The 14,107-nt window shown below is 35.0% G+C and overlaps 1 protein-coding gene across 1 annotated transcript in view; it reads right to left on the bottom strand.

Annotated features, from left to right (window-relative positions):
* Positions 1 to 14,107, bottom strand: part of Pgant2 (polypeptide N-acetylgalactosaminyltransferase 2) — a 547,092-nt gene that overhangs the window by 61,167 nt on the left and 471,818 nt on the right. The window lies entirely within an intron of this gene.

Raw genomic sequence — 14,107 nt, 5'->3', positions numbered from 1 at the left:
GGTCTTGATACATTTTGCTAATTTATTGTTTATTTCTGCTATTATTATTATCCTAAAGTTGTCAATTTTTCGAACATTACAAACGTGAAAATAGAAGTAAATTCATGAATTTTGATCAAGACCACCACAGAAGTAGTCTTCATCTGTAAAGTTCAAGCACAAGAAACATAATTATTTAATTCGTATATTCATAAACACGAAAGGAGCGAAGTACTTTATTCAAAATTATTGTGTCATTCGTTTTCCGTCTGTGATCAGCAAAGTGAAATCCATCTCCCCCTCTGGTATGGTCAAGCTTCCTCACTCTCCTCACCCCGTGAAGAACAGAGGAACCTTGCCTTTTCGTGAAGACCTTAGAAGCACACAGGAAGCAGGAGGGGTGGATAACTCTGCAGGAGGGTGAGTGGCGCAAAAGGCAATAAACGAAAGGACAAAACAAATGTCAATCGTTCGGAACCAGTCCTATGGTGGAGGAAAATGTTGAGATGGAACTAAATCAGGTTTAAAGAAGTTTTGATGTTTCAAACTCGAGCGTGATATAGGGAGGAGCCGGGGCAAGGGAGAATGTCCCCCTCAGATTTCAATATGACTGAGTTATATATATATATATATATATATATATATATATATATATATATATATATATATATATATATATATATATATAGTGGCGGATCCAGGATATGATCAAGGGAGGGGCTAAGCCATAGTTGGCCGCTTTATCCAGTGTAAAACAGGATTGAAGTCCATTTTATCCAGTGTATACCAGGGTCAAGGGAAGGGGGCTATAGCCCCCCTTGGATCCGCCCTTATATATATATATATATAATTCTAAATAAGAATTTTTTAAAATCTAAATAACACTTATAAAAAGATTTAATAATAAAGTATAGCATAAATACAAAATTATTAGTACAAAATTTGAACTGAAACCAAGCTACTCTAATTTAAAACATATTGAAATAAATATACAATGACTACATAATAACATTTATATCTAAATTATTTTGTTTTTAACCTATACTACGTAGGTATGTAAGAAATAATGTACAAAGATAAGTATCTGTATTAATGGAAAATGTAGATGAAAGTGTGATTCTTAATTCCATACGATATATTATTATTATTATTATTATTATTATTATTATATTATTATTATTATTATTATTATTATTATTATTATTATTATTATTATTATTATCTCCTTGGAGCAGTACAGTGTGTGCTTTTTTTAATGATTTTCCAATGGTAGTTTTATTTATAGTCAGGAGTTGGTATTTCTATTACTGTTTTGGATGGCACCTCATTATGTTCCACAAAGCAAAATATCATTTTACTAGGATAATGAACAATGAGTAAACAATGTTTAGTATAAATTAAATAAGAAACAGAAATGCATGTAATGATTTAGGCCTATATTTTTATTCATTCAGAGATGACACTGTTACAAACTGACAACAAAATGACTTTTTCTCTCACAGCATTCCATTTTAAACAAAGATATGTAATATCTACATTTTTCATTAGTTTCACACCACAGTACATGAGAATCGTACATTGAATCACTGATTTTTTATGTTCGCATCAGCATCATACTACAATAAATGAAAATCATACATTGGATCGCTGATTTTTTATGTTCGCATGAGCATCATACTACAATAAAGAAAATCATACATTGGATCGCTGATTTTTTTATGTTCGCATCAGTATCACACTACAATACATGAGAATCTTACAATGGATCACTGATTTTTTTATGTTCGCATCAGTATCACACCACCAGGGGCGTCGTTAAAGGGGGGTACAGGGGGGAGCCTCCCCCCAAAGTTCCCAATCTCTTGACAAGTTGGCAAATTAAAATACATAGTTGGCAATTTGAAGAATGCCAGTTTGTTCAATTGATTTATCCGGTTTAACATTTTCTTAGGTACCCAGCTGCTGCAAATTATGTTCTCCTATAGACTTGACATAAGTTTTGTGTAGTGTCCAATCTTGAAATAAATTGATATATTCGTTTAAACTTTCTTTACTTGTTGCAAGTGATTACACTTCACTTTTGTTCATTTGATATTCGTAAACATTTTGAAGAATCTTTAATGAAAATCGGGAACTGTACGTACCACTGACAAAAGCAGAATAGAGTTGGCATGGAAAGACAGACAGAAGAGGCGTTTCGGTGGCAAGTAGAGCATTGGACGCAAAAGCATTTGATACAAGAGCGTATACAAGGCAACAGGTAGTGACTGGCAGAATTGATGTTAATAAAACAAGAACAAGGCAGTGACTGGTTAGTATTAAGCCTGCCATACGTCCCGTAAAAAAACGGGACAGTCCCGATTTTGGACCCGAGAATCCCGCGTCCCAATAAATTTAGTCGGGACAGGCAAATGTCCCATATTTTAATTCCATCCCATTTCTGTTATCAATATAAGCTTATTCGAAAAGTAATAAAGTGGCTGGGATAATGTGAGTGAACAATAAAGTGTAGCATGTAACAGTTTTGAGCAAGTTATCACAATACCCTGTCCGACTTGATAGCGAGCGAAATTTGCAACACTTGTCTTTTCCATTGTACCTGGTGGAAACTCGAACACACTCCAACATTAAAAAAAAAAAAAAAATAAAAAATAAAAAAATAAAATAAGATGGCTTTGAGTGTTTCTACATGTATACAAGCACAGGAAAGATGAGTGACTTTTTCTTCAGAGAGACACTAAATAAAGTAACAAGAATTATAATATTTTTGAGAGGTTATGGGCACAGAATTGTACTTGGTCCAGGGCTTAGAAATATGTAAATTTGGTCCTGACAATTATACACGACACAAGGAGAAAAATCAACTTTTCATCAGATTAAACTGACAAACGTATTTTTTTTTTTTTCAGATTCTACCATGTAAATAAATACTGCTAAACGCGCGAAGAATATTGAATGTAGATTGTGTCGCTGATTTAAACAGTTTGCATATTGTTTTTCTGTAAAGCATTTTTATAAGACATTATAAGTTTTTAAGGAAATTTTTTTATAGTTGGATTGTAAACATCTTCAGTCCGTAAAGTTAATTGCAGGGAAAGACGAGAGAAAAGTATCTGCAACTTAGGGAACTTATATTGTTGAAAAAGGGAGCAGGAAAATTCGGTGTAGGAAATTTCGGTGTAAGAAAATTCGGTGTAAGAAAACTCGGTGTAGGAAAATTCGGTGTACAGAAAATTCGGTGTACGGAAAACTCGGTGTGGGGAATGTTCGGTGTAAAGAAAGATTCGTTGGTAGACCGTAGGATTTATTAAAAACTCAACTTTGAGGATAAATGAGCGTATTAGTTTTAAGTTCAAACTTTGTGTAGAACGTACTTTTACTGTCTACTATACCAAATTTTGAAAAATTGTGATCGTGAAATAATTTGAATTCTAGATTTCGACGGATTTTAACATTTCATGGCCCTTACATGACAAGAATTTTTTTTTATGTCCGTTCTTGTGACAGCGAAGCGACCATCGATACCAATCGACATTTTATTTAAAACTTAAGTTTTTATGCTGTTTTGGAAGATGTCTCCTAGAATTTTCTACTTAAAAAAAAATGTAGGTTACTAGACGGGTAAAGTTGAAAATTGTAGATTTTTTAAAAATGTCCTGACGATCTTATGTCTATTTTATAAATAAATATTTAAATCTAAATTCTTCAAAAACGACATAGATTATTTATGTTGCTCAAAGGTGTAAAAATAAATGCCTCAACTAAAGTATCTACGCCTGATTGAAGGAGAAGTCAATAAGGAGTCAATAGGGTTGCAGTACTTGTTTACCTTAACTAAAGTGTCTGATTGGAGGAGAATTCAACTATTTGTACAACTGTTATCTGATAAAACCATCCTGCTTTATATTGCCCTTTCCACTAAGACTTTTTTGATCAATATATTTTTTGCATCTTACATAGATATGTATATGCAGATGTTCAAAACTCACGGATTCATTTGGCTCTAGAATTTCTAACTGAAGTCCGGTTTACTTGCGGTTTGTTGCAAATCATCAAGGAAGGATGGGAGATTTATGGGATTATGTTTACTGGTTTAAATTCATCCGGGGTAATATCGAGCAGGCCGTAAGAAAAATAGCAAATATTCGCCATTGTACGTTACAGTTCGAATGAAATATTGGATATTTGAAGCGAAATTGAAGAATACAAATTAAGTGTTAGTTAAATGAAATGAAATCTTTAAGTTTTACGTCCCACGGATATGCCGGTTAGGCTAAAGGAGTCGGTGATGATGAGAATTGAGTGAAATGATGGAATGAAGAAAGTGGGAGGAAACGTAAGAACCCCGAGAAAACCCAAGAGCACGGTGTGTGTCCACCACAAAGTCCACACGGCGCGATCTGGGATCGAACCAGGGACCCCAAGCATCGGAGGTAAACGCTCTACCATTGAGCCACCACGCCTCCCAAAATTAAGTGTTAGTGGTAACACACATAAATCACATGTTGAATAGCCGGTTTCTCGCTACAAATGACAGAGGGATTTCTTGGGTGACTGACATCTTCCACAACATCCGCCAGCGAGGTCCGATGCTTCCCTGCCTTACTCAGAAGCGATCCCGTTTCCTGCAATTTATTCACTAGCGACCATATTATATTCCTGTTTGGGACAGAACGTAAGGCAAAGTTGCGTGTAACTACCCTTTGCGTAGCAACAACAGATCCCGGTCTCCAAAATCTTTTTAACGATAAAATCACTTTGTTCCAAAGAGTACATTATTGTAACTGTGTCCTGATCATATTGGTACAGTAGCACAGCATAATTCTCAATACAACGGCCCAGTTTCCTGTTTCTTATTGGCCGTCGCGAGGTTGCCATCTAACTAAGAAACTCAAATCTCCACACCGCACCTCACCTAATTCCAATTCGGTACAGTGGCGAATATTTGCTGCTTTTCTAGAGGCGTGGCCGATATTACCCCAAATGAATTTAAACCAGTAAGCATAGTTCCATAAATCTTCCAACGTTCCTTGATCATTTGCCATAAACCGCATGAAAATCGGACTTCAGTTAGAAATTCTAGACCCAAATGAAATCCATGAGTTTTAAAAGAATCACCTTGTATATGTTCTATGATGTACTATATAGGAAAGGTGTTTTTAGTTGTTCCTATAACTATTCTCTGAACTTGCAATTGTTTTATTTCTGACAAAAATGTCAGCTTCATTGTGTGATGAAAAGTAGTTTATAGTAATATCCAGCAAAAGACATGCAAGAGGTATTGGACTCAAGGCAGAAAAATAAATTTGCTTTTCTTGAAATAGGTAATAACATTTTATTCGTTACATTATATGGTTTTCGTTTTCACAATATGAAATGTCGTAAATTATCGTAAGTGGTAATATTCAATATGTATTACACCGAATCTACCGTACACCAAAATTTCCCCACACCGAGTTTTCCGTACACCGAATTTTCTGTACTCCGAGTTTTCTTACACCGAATTTTCCTAGACCCGTTGAAAAAATAAATGTCGGCTAGACTAAAGGAGACGGTGGTGATGAGAAATGAATGAAATGGTGGAATGAAGAAAGTGGGAGGAAACGGGAGAACCACGAGAAACCCACGCACACGGTGTTTTTCCACTACAAAGCTCACTTGAAGTGAGCTGGGATCGAACCAAGGACTCCATGCACCAGAAGTGAACGCTATACCACTGAACCACGCGGCCTATTATACTGTTATACATAACCAGAGGTACAGTTTATTGGATTGTGTTGGAGAGTTTGGGGGGAAGGGGATCTAAAGTGTCCCGTATTCCCATAAAGAAAACATGGTAGGTTTATTAGTATAAACTTTTTACTATGTACAGTGTGTGAATTTGACAAATTTAAGAGTTTTTTTTTTTTTTTTTTTTTTTTTTTTTAAATAGTAAAATGTCAAAGGGAAGTAGATTTTGATACCAGAGTGAATATGCTTTGTGTGTGAATAAATCTTTCGCTTTGAAACAAAAGGTGATCATATTAATATAGAGGACAAGAATAGCTTATTTCAGTTCTGTTTTGCTGTAAGACTTTCTATTTACAGGGCTTTTCGAGTAGGGAAAACTGAACAAAAGTGTGTTTTGGGAATGGTATTTATCAGTTCCTTTCATAACGGGGGACGGTATCAGTTCCTTTCTTGTACTCACAGGAACTTCTCGCCATGCTCGTATCTTTATTTTCCGTAGACGTTTAGGTCTGACAAATGTCAACAAACTACGAAGTAAGTCCCCATCTGGGGCGGCGCCGCTAAGTCTGTTCTTATTACGGAATCTTACCAGGGGAGGAATTAGAATTGGCCCAAATAGCTTTTTTCCCACGATGTTTTGCGGTACTGTATAACGTTCAGGGGTATTTCGAGAGTCTTTGAACGGCTCTATGATACAGGCTCTTCATGAACATAATAATAAAGTACATAGAACGATTGTTATAAAGCCTCTAGAAGTTAATAAGAAAAATTAATTCTTTTTAAGTTCGGTCTGGCAATGCTCTTGGAGAATTTTCAACTGGTTAAACATATAATACGAATACTCACAATGGTTCGTCCACCATATCCATTTTCATTTGACCTTTTCTTAAGTTCAAATTTTGAGTCTTAGTTTGGTTCAATCCATGTTAGGCTATGAAGTTTACTTTTCAGAATAAATCTGCACTCTACAGACTGATAAGAGATTGATCGATCTGGTAGATTTTACTTGAATGGTCTACAGAAAGCAATGATAAATCTGTTCAGAATTGTCCTTAAGATTTGAAGACTTCTCTGAATTTCGAGGACTTTTTTTTTTTTTTTAATGTTTATTCCATTTGAAAATATTGCAGCAAATTCACTGTTCTTCTTTATATGCAATCCTTGTTTAAATTTTGAAAAAGGAAAAAAGAATAAAATAATACACTTCCTTTAATAATACATATTAATTCTCGCAACTAATTTTAATTCCCTATTTCACCTTCATTGTCTATTCCACCATTCCTATGCCACCTTGTGAAACATGTCCACTTCGCCAGTTACACCAATACTGATAGATCAGCTTTGATTCCCTGCATTCAAACACTCCTCCTTCGCCACATTTATGCAAAAGCGGGCGATCACTTTATTACTATCTTTTACGGCGACTCTTTCGATCTCTGTGTATGTGTTTCTGTGTGACAGATGGCCTCACAACATAGTGGAAAGTAATGTTCTTGTATGCATCTAACTACTTTTTAACGACCTTCATTTCCAAATTAAAAAGTAATAAGGAGTATTTCATGATGCGACACATATTGCTACGACTTTCGCGGAATAGAATAGAAAAAGAATATCCAAAGGTTGTGGACTCCAAACACTAAAATCTTTTTTTTTTTTTTTTTTTTTAATCGTCCCAATTATATGTATTTTTTGTTTAATGGAACATGATTCCAAATTCCAAAGCTTCAAACTCTCACAGTAGAAGCCTTATCATATTATAGATTAGGCACAGTCATTAACGTATATAGAAAAGTACGAATTCTATACCAGTTTATTGTTATTATTATTAAACTAGCATCAATTACCCGCTTCGCTGAGTTAAATTTTTAAATAATAATAATAATAATAATAATAATAATAATAATAATAATAATAATAATAATAATAATAATAATATGTTCCGTTAGTCAGTCACTTTTTACTATTACTAAAGCGCTCTCTTATATCGGTCATTTTCGATCATTTTAATATTTCTTCTTCTCCTCCTCCTCCATGTTACATGGCTGAATTTGGATTTAAACGGCATTGGAAGTGTCATTGTTCATCTAAGCAACCCCGAAAACTATACTTTCGACTCAAATATTGGTTGTTTTCGGTCATTTTTGAATATTTCACCCTTCCCCTCCTCTAAGATGCACCATCAAAGTATGGTAAAACCATGCCAGGTCCGAACCTCATCTATGTTGAAAATTTGATCGAGATCGGTCGGGTGCTTGAAGAGATTAAGACTCACAACAGTCACTTTCAATTTTATAATATAGGTAAAATTGAGACGTGTAACATAAGCCGGACAATCATGACACATAGACTTCTAATCAGGAAATCTAGGAGAAGAAATTTTAAAGTAGATAAAGATGGTAGGCGTAGAGGAAGATAATATAACAGAGCGAGGGTTTCTTATGGTTAGCGTTCTCGTTTTACAATAGAGAGGTCCCGGGTTCGAATCCATTGACAGGTCATCGCGACTGACCTGGGATGGTACCTATAAAGCAAGCTATCTATTGGGCATTATCAACATCTTCCCAGCTTTCCACTAAATTCCACTACCACAGACACTTTTAACCCTTGAAAAAAGATGCAGTCCATATTATGCAGAATTGAATTGTAAATATTGTAAATATATATCACGTGATATTTACTATACTTCTGTATTACGCAGTACTTATGCTGTTTATCTTTTATTGTTATACTATTATCTTTAAATGTCGACGTAAAACGATCAACGTGTTGTATGTAGAACCACACAAATAAATCGTAGTCAAATTATGGCGATGGATAAAATGAGGAATATGGACGATAAAACGATCAATAATTTATCTTATATATATAAAAATTTATCATTATTTTAATATCAGCAATCGCTAACTTACTTACATAAACTTTTTTTATTATGTAACATAAGGTTGTAACTTAAGAACGATACAATGACAATATGATTGTCACTAAGACACTGAAATTTTACTTTAAAAATTTACGTATATTTTTCGTATAAGACAACATGGTGCGAATTTATTTTTTCTTATATTTTGTATGAATTTACTTAATTTGACTCTAGTCCGTTAGATTAGATTGGATGAAGAGTTCGAACTACAATACATGGCTTTTGGTGGTAACAGGAACTACCTGATCTTAGATTGTATAGTCCGGTTTAAGATTATACATAATTATTGCATCTGCCTTGCTACACAATATTGTTCGGAGCGTAGGAATACAAAATTACTTTGTAACCGATATGACATCGTTTGGCACAGAATATCGTATCGATTAAAAAAAAAAAAAATGCTTTGTTTTTAAAAGTTACTAGTCGTTGCGTCCAAGTCTTCCACTCGCTGTACATTATACGTTAAAATCGCGTTTAATTGAAAGCTCTAATTGTTTTTATGTAACAAATTTCTTTCTTTCTTTTCGATTATCTACCAATCACCTAAAACTCCATTTTATATTTTTTATGCAGTTATTCAAGTACGCCATTATGCATTAACAATTACATTAGTATGATGCAGGCAAGCGGTATTACATGTAGCAACGTCTACTAGCGCCAGTGTTTACTATTAGGAACTAGCATTACACACTGAGAGCTATTAGGAACTAGCATTATTATAACCAATTATCATTTTACCCCTTTCCTTCCTGCAACCAACATTACAAAACTGTCAGTCAAGGCTACATAACATCTAGGAAGGGGCGTCACTCACATATCCCTAACTACAATGAATAAACTAAACTATGTATTATAGTACTTAATATAAATATTAAATACTGTAGTAAGTGAAAGTAAATTATTATGTTTTGACATATATTTTCAAGAACTTAACAAACTTCAAAAATTCAGGACTGGCAATTCTCCCCTCCTCTTCCTGCGCTCCGCTTCAAGCTGCCATAGGCTTGACAACCATACAATAATTTAAGCCTTAATGCTATATACGACAATGCTCTTGCGATAATAGATAAATATGGTCTAATAATTTTAGAACGCACGCTTAATTTTCAGTTTTTGAATGTGCAAATAAACTGTAGATGTGCATTAAATAAATTATAAAACACATACACTGAGGTTTTTAAAAGTCATTACGCTAAAATGAATCAATAACGATTTGAGAATTGGCAAACAACAACCCTGCATCCAATCTTTAAATTCAATTACGTTTACGAGGTGATGGAAATATTGTTGTTCAGAATAATGTTAATAAGGATTTTTTTAAAAAATGATGAGGATAGTGACGCCGATTTAGTGGTTCGAAACTGAAGATTACTATGATATTATTAGTAGTATTTTACTTGTTTCTACAATTATCACGTGCATAACGAAAATACGATATTCTTTTTATAATATACGATAATTTTAAAGATTAAAATTGACAATTTTGTTCCCTGAAATTGGCAACTCTGATCTGCCATGCCTATAATTGACACAGGCGACTGGCATTGCATATATGCACCTTGTATTTTTAATCCAATAAAAAGCTTTTAAAGAAAGTTGGTGTTTTCCGGTTTGATAATGGGTATTATTGAGTTGAAGATGTAATGAAATAAAGGTGATAAAATTTATAAATGACGACCAGAGTGACGACTGTATGTCATTGGGCTTGATGTAAGTTTTATATGTAATAACTTCCATAAATAAATATAAAATGTATTTTCTCTGATAGATAAGGCAATGATATATCGCTAAAATTGTAATGCAGATTACTTTTTTTCTCTCAGATTTTATTTTTATTCAACATTCAGTTCTAAAGCAAGAATGAAAGCAGTCAGTTAGCAATTTCCTGTTAAAGACCTAATTAAAAAAAAAAAAAAAAACCCTCCGTAACTGGGAAACACTGAACTAAATATTTCACATACAAAAACAAATGTGGTAAGGAAAGTAATCTCATGCAGAGCAGTCAGAACGAGAAAGCAAAAATAGCCAGGTGCAAGTGAAAAAAAAAAAAGTTAATAAATCCACCCTTTGCTCCAACAGAGAATGCTATAAACAAAAGGTTGTGTCTCCCCCCACAGAACAATTAAGAAGCGTATCAAAAGATCCAGGATGCATGAAAACACGCAGAGTGCACCGGGTGCCAGAACCCTTTTTAAAAACTGTTTAGTCCTCGCGTCGTTTGTGGAGTTCCCAACCTATTCACATAAAGAGATTTGTAGCCAGCCATCAACATTGGTTGTTAATGCCAGTATACTGTGACTTCATTAGTGGGGAATAAAAAGCAGTTAAAATGAACTATACGATGACATTGCCTCGTATTTCTTTTATTTTTTACCTTCGTTAAAGACATGTGATGTAATTACAGTATAGGCAACAGAGACAGCGGAATGTTATAATCTCTTAACGCCGGTTTCTGGTATAATCAGAATATGTTCATAGCAGCTATTAATGTTACTCTAATATTTGTAGTTCAAATAATGTTTCATTATTCGAAACAGTGGCGGACATTGAGAGAAGTCACATCGGTGAATAATAATAATAATAATAATAATAATAATAATAATAATAATAATAATAATAATAATAATAATAATAATAATAATAATAATAATAATTTGAACATTGGTGGAAACTATGTCGCAAAATAGTTTAAGGTGTGCTCTTTCATGTAAAAATAAATTTGGCTTGAAAAAACCTGTTTTAGCAATTGTTTTCTTTTTTTTCAAAACGGCACTTACTTTCTGGACATGCCTCGTATATACCAGGGGCGGAAACAGGGGGACGATCAGGGCAATCGCCCTCCCAGAAGAAGAAACTTTCTTATTTTATATATATGTAAATAAAACCCATCCCAAAGTTTGGAGCAATTAAAAGTAACAGTATGACAACCCACCGCCTTCGCCCCAGAATTCGGTCCTGGATTCGCCCCTGGTATATACTAGTTCTTGTACTCAAAAACTAAATATTTAACTTCCCTCTCCTTAGCTTGTAGTTACAAAATTTCACTTCTTTTTCTTTTCTTTTTTTTTTTTTTTTTTTTTAACCGATGTTATCCCGTAAGAGCTGAAACTGATTCCAATAATAAATAATTAGAATGAATATTGCTTATTCAGCTATTAATGCTATTAATGCTAAATAATGATCTATAATTATTCGTTTTGTTCGGCCCCGTTAACTTCACAGCTGGAACATTTGTTTAGGTAATCTTAATTACATCTTCAAAACTTGCTTCAGAACAACAACTAGTTGTTCCCATCGCCAATTGTTGATCTTGTACCTAGTACGTGTGCCTTCGGTGTACCTGGTCCTGAGTTCAATTGCCGGTGGAAGAGCACAAAAATTTAATTTCATAATAATTCATTTGTATTAACCATTTGTCTCAGCTTAAAGGGCATAGCCGTGGGATATTAAACTTAAAAAGAACAGTTATTACCCCAAGCCTATGGATCGTCTGCTCGCTAATGATATCTCTTGGCGTCATGTAAGAGGCAGCACAGCTAGCGAGCAGAGCTTTTTTTCCTTATTATAAAAGCAAGATGTCTCAGTCGGTGAGTCACGCTCCTAGAAGTTCACAGTCAGACTATTAGTCTGACTGTGAACTTCTAGGAGCGTGACTCACCGACTGAGACATCTTGCTTTTATAATAAGGAAATCAGCTGGACACAAAATCCGCTATACTAAAGCGTGAGACAAACTTTGATAAGGTTTGAAAGTGGCGCTCTGAGTGCCCTTTAAATCAGGGATGCAAATAACTACTCGCCCGGGGCGAGTGGTTCATCGGTGCGGGCGAGTTTTTAATATAACTTATTTATTTTAAACAGTAAAGACTAGGATGTAGGCTAGTAGCTTTTTTCTTGGGCTAGTAAAATTTTGTTGCTTATTTGTATCCCTGCTTTAAATGCTGTTAAGAAATGAAAGGGCTGCAGTGTTGCCACTTCCCTCCGCATTCATGTAGTCTATGTGCCCGCGTGTGCTTACCCACACCCTTTTACCACATGGCAATATTATATCACAGCATTAGTTTCACTCGTTTATCCTACACGTTATTAAGTCTGTCCCACGCTTTAGTTTCAATCAGACTTCGATACTAGATTTGGCCCCACCTCATCTCCCGTTAAGAACTTGGCAAGAACTGGTTTTTAATATAAACACGAGCAGATAAAATAAAAGTTGAAAGAAAAAAGAAGTAATTTTGTGCTAATTTTTATAGAAGTGAGGGTTTTCCATGTGTCTTTAAAATTATATACTGAGATTAGTTTAAGTTAGGGTAGAGTAGAGTGGAGTATGGTGGGGTCGCGGTGGATCAGTGGTAAAACACTCATCTCTGGTGCTTGGAATCCCCGGTTCGATCCCAGCTCACACCAAATACGTTTTGTGGTGGACAAAAGCGGACATACAGGTTTTCTCAGAGTTCTGTCGTTTCCGCCCACACTGAGAAAAATCCATTATCCGGACAGCGGTATATTGTACAAATACAAGGATTCGTTATGTTTACTAAGGAAATCTGTACGGAGCGTACTTTATCCATATGCTACACAGGTACTGCCTTTTACCCGCTTAGATATTACATAATGTCGCTGCAGGATGTCTGACTTCTAACAATCTTCTGTATTTTACATACATATACGTGTTAAATACTTCAGCTATATGTTATATACGTCCATCTGTGTGTGAGATCCAGGCCGCCTATAGACACCTCTTTCTTTCGCCATGGCTGACGTCATTGAACTACCGTCTTTTGCTTGCGAAACGAGGTTGTTTACAAACGGAAAAGAAGAGAGGAAGGAAAAATGCTTGGGTAAGTACACTAGTTAACTATTACTTTAGTTAAATATTCCATTAATTATATATTCTTTTAGTGTAACTTGCTTTAATATAGTACTAAGTAAGTAATGTAGTTTACGAATACAATTCTTACTATTGTAAAACTCGTTAATGATTGAGGACAATGGAATGGGTGAATCTGAATTTTGAGAAATCTTTGAATATTAATGTTTTGAAACATTTTACATTTCAAGGTAGCAAAATGAATGTTATGTGTTTATTCATTCCGTTTTATATGTGACGATTTATTACTTGGTGCAGATTTACTACAGGGCTGCTTAACATAATTGCTAATAAACCGTTTTCAGCGCGAAAATTCCCTTGTGTAGTGAAGATTTAGGATTTAGATTTCTGGGCTTTCGGCATCAATGGCCTTGTTAGCCCGTCGCATATGAGGGATGACTTCCCTCGGTGATCACACTATCCGGGGAAAGGAAGGGAAGAATGGATTGGGGAAAAATGGGGCCGCGGTGGCTCAGTGGTAGAGCGTTCACCTCTGGTGCTTGGGGTCCCGGGTTCGATCCCAGCTCCCGCCAAGTGAACTTTGTGGTGGACAAACACCGTGTGCGTGGGTTTTCTCGGGGTTCTCCCGTTTCCTCCCACTTTCTTCATTCC

Source organism: Thermobia domestica, chromosome 5, assembly GCF_964235325.1.
Source record: "Thermobia domestica chromosome 5, izTheDome1.hap1.1, whole genome shotgun sequence".
In the NCBI taxonomy this organism is placed as follows: domain Eukaryota; kingdom Metazoa; phylum Arthropoda; class Insecta; order Zygentoma; family Lepismatidae; genus Thermobia; species Thermobia domestica.
This window is presented reverse-complemented; position numbering and strand designations above follow the sequence as displayed.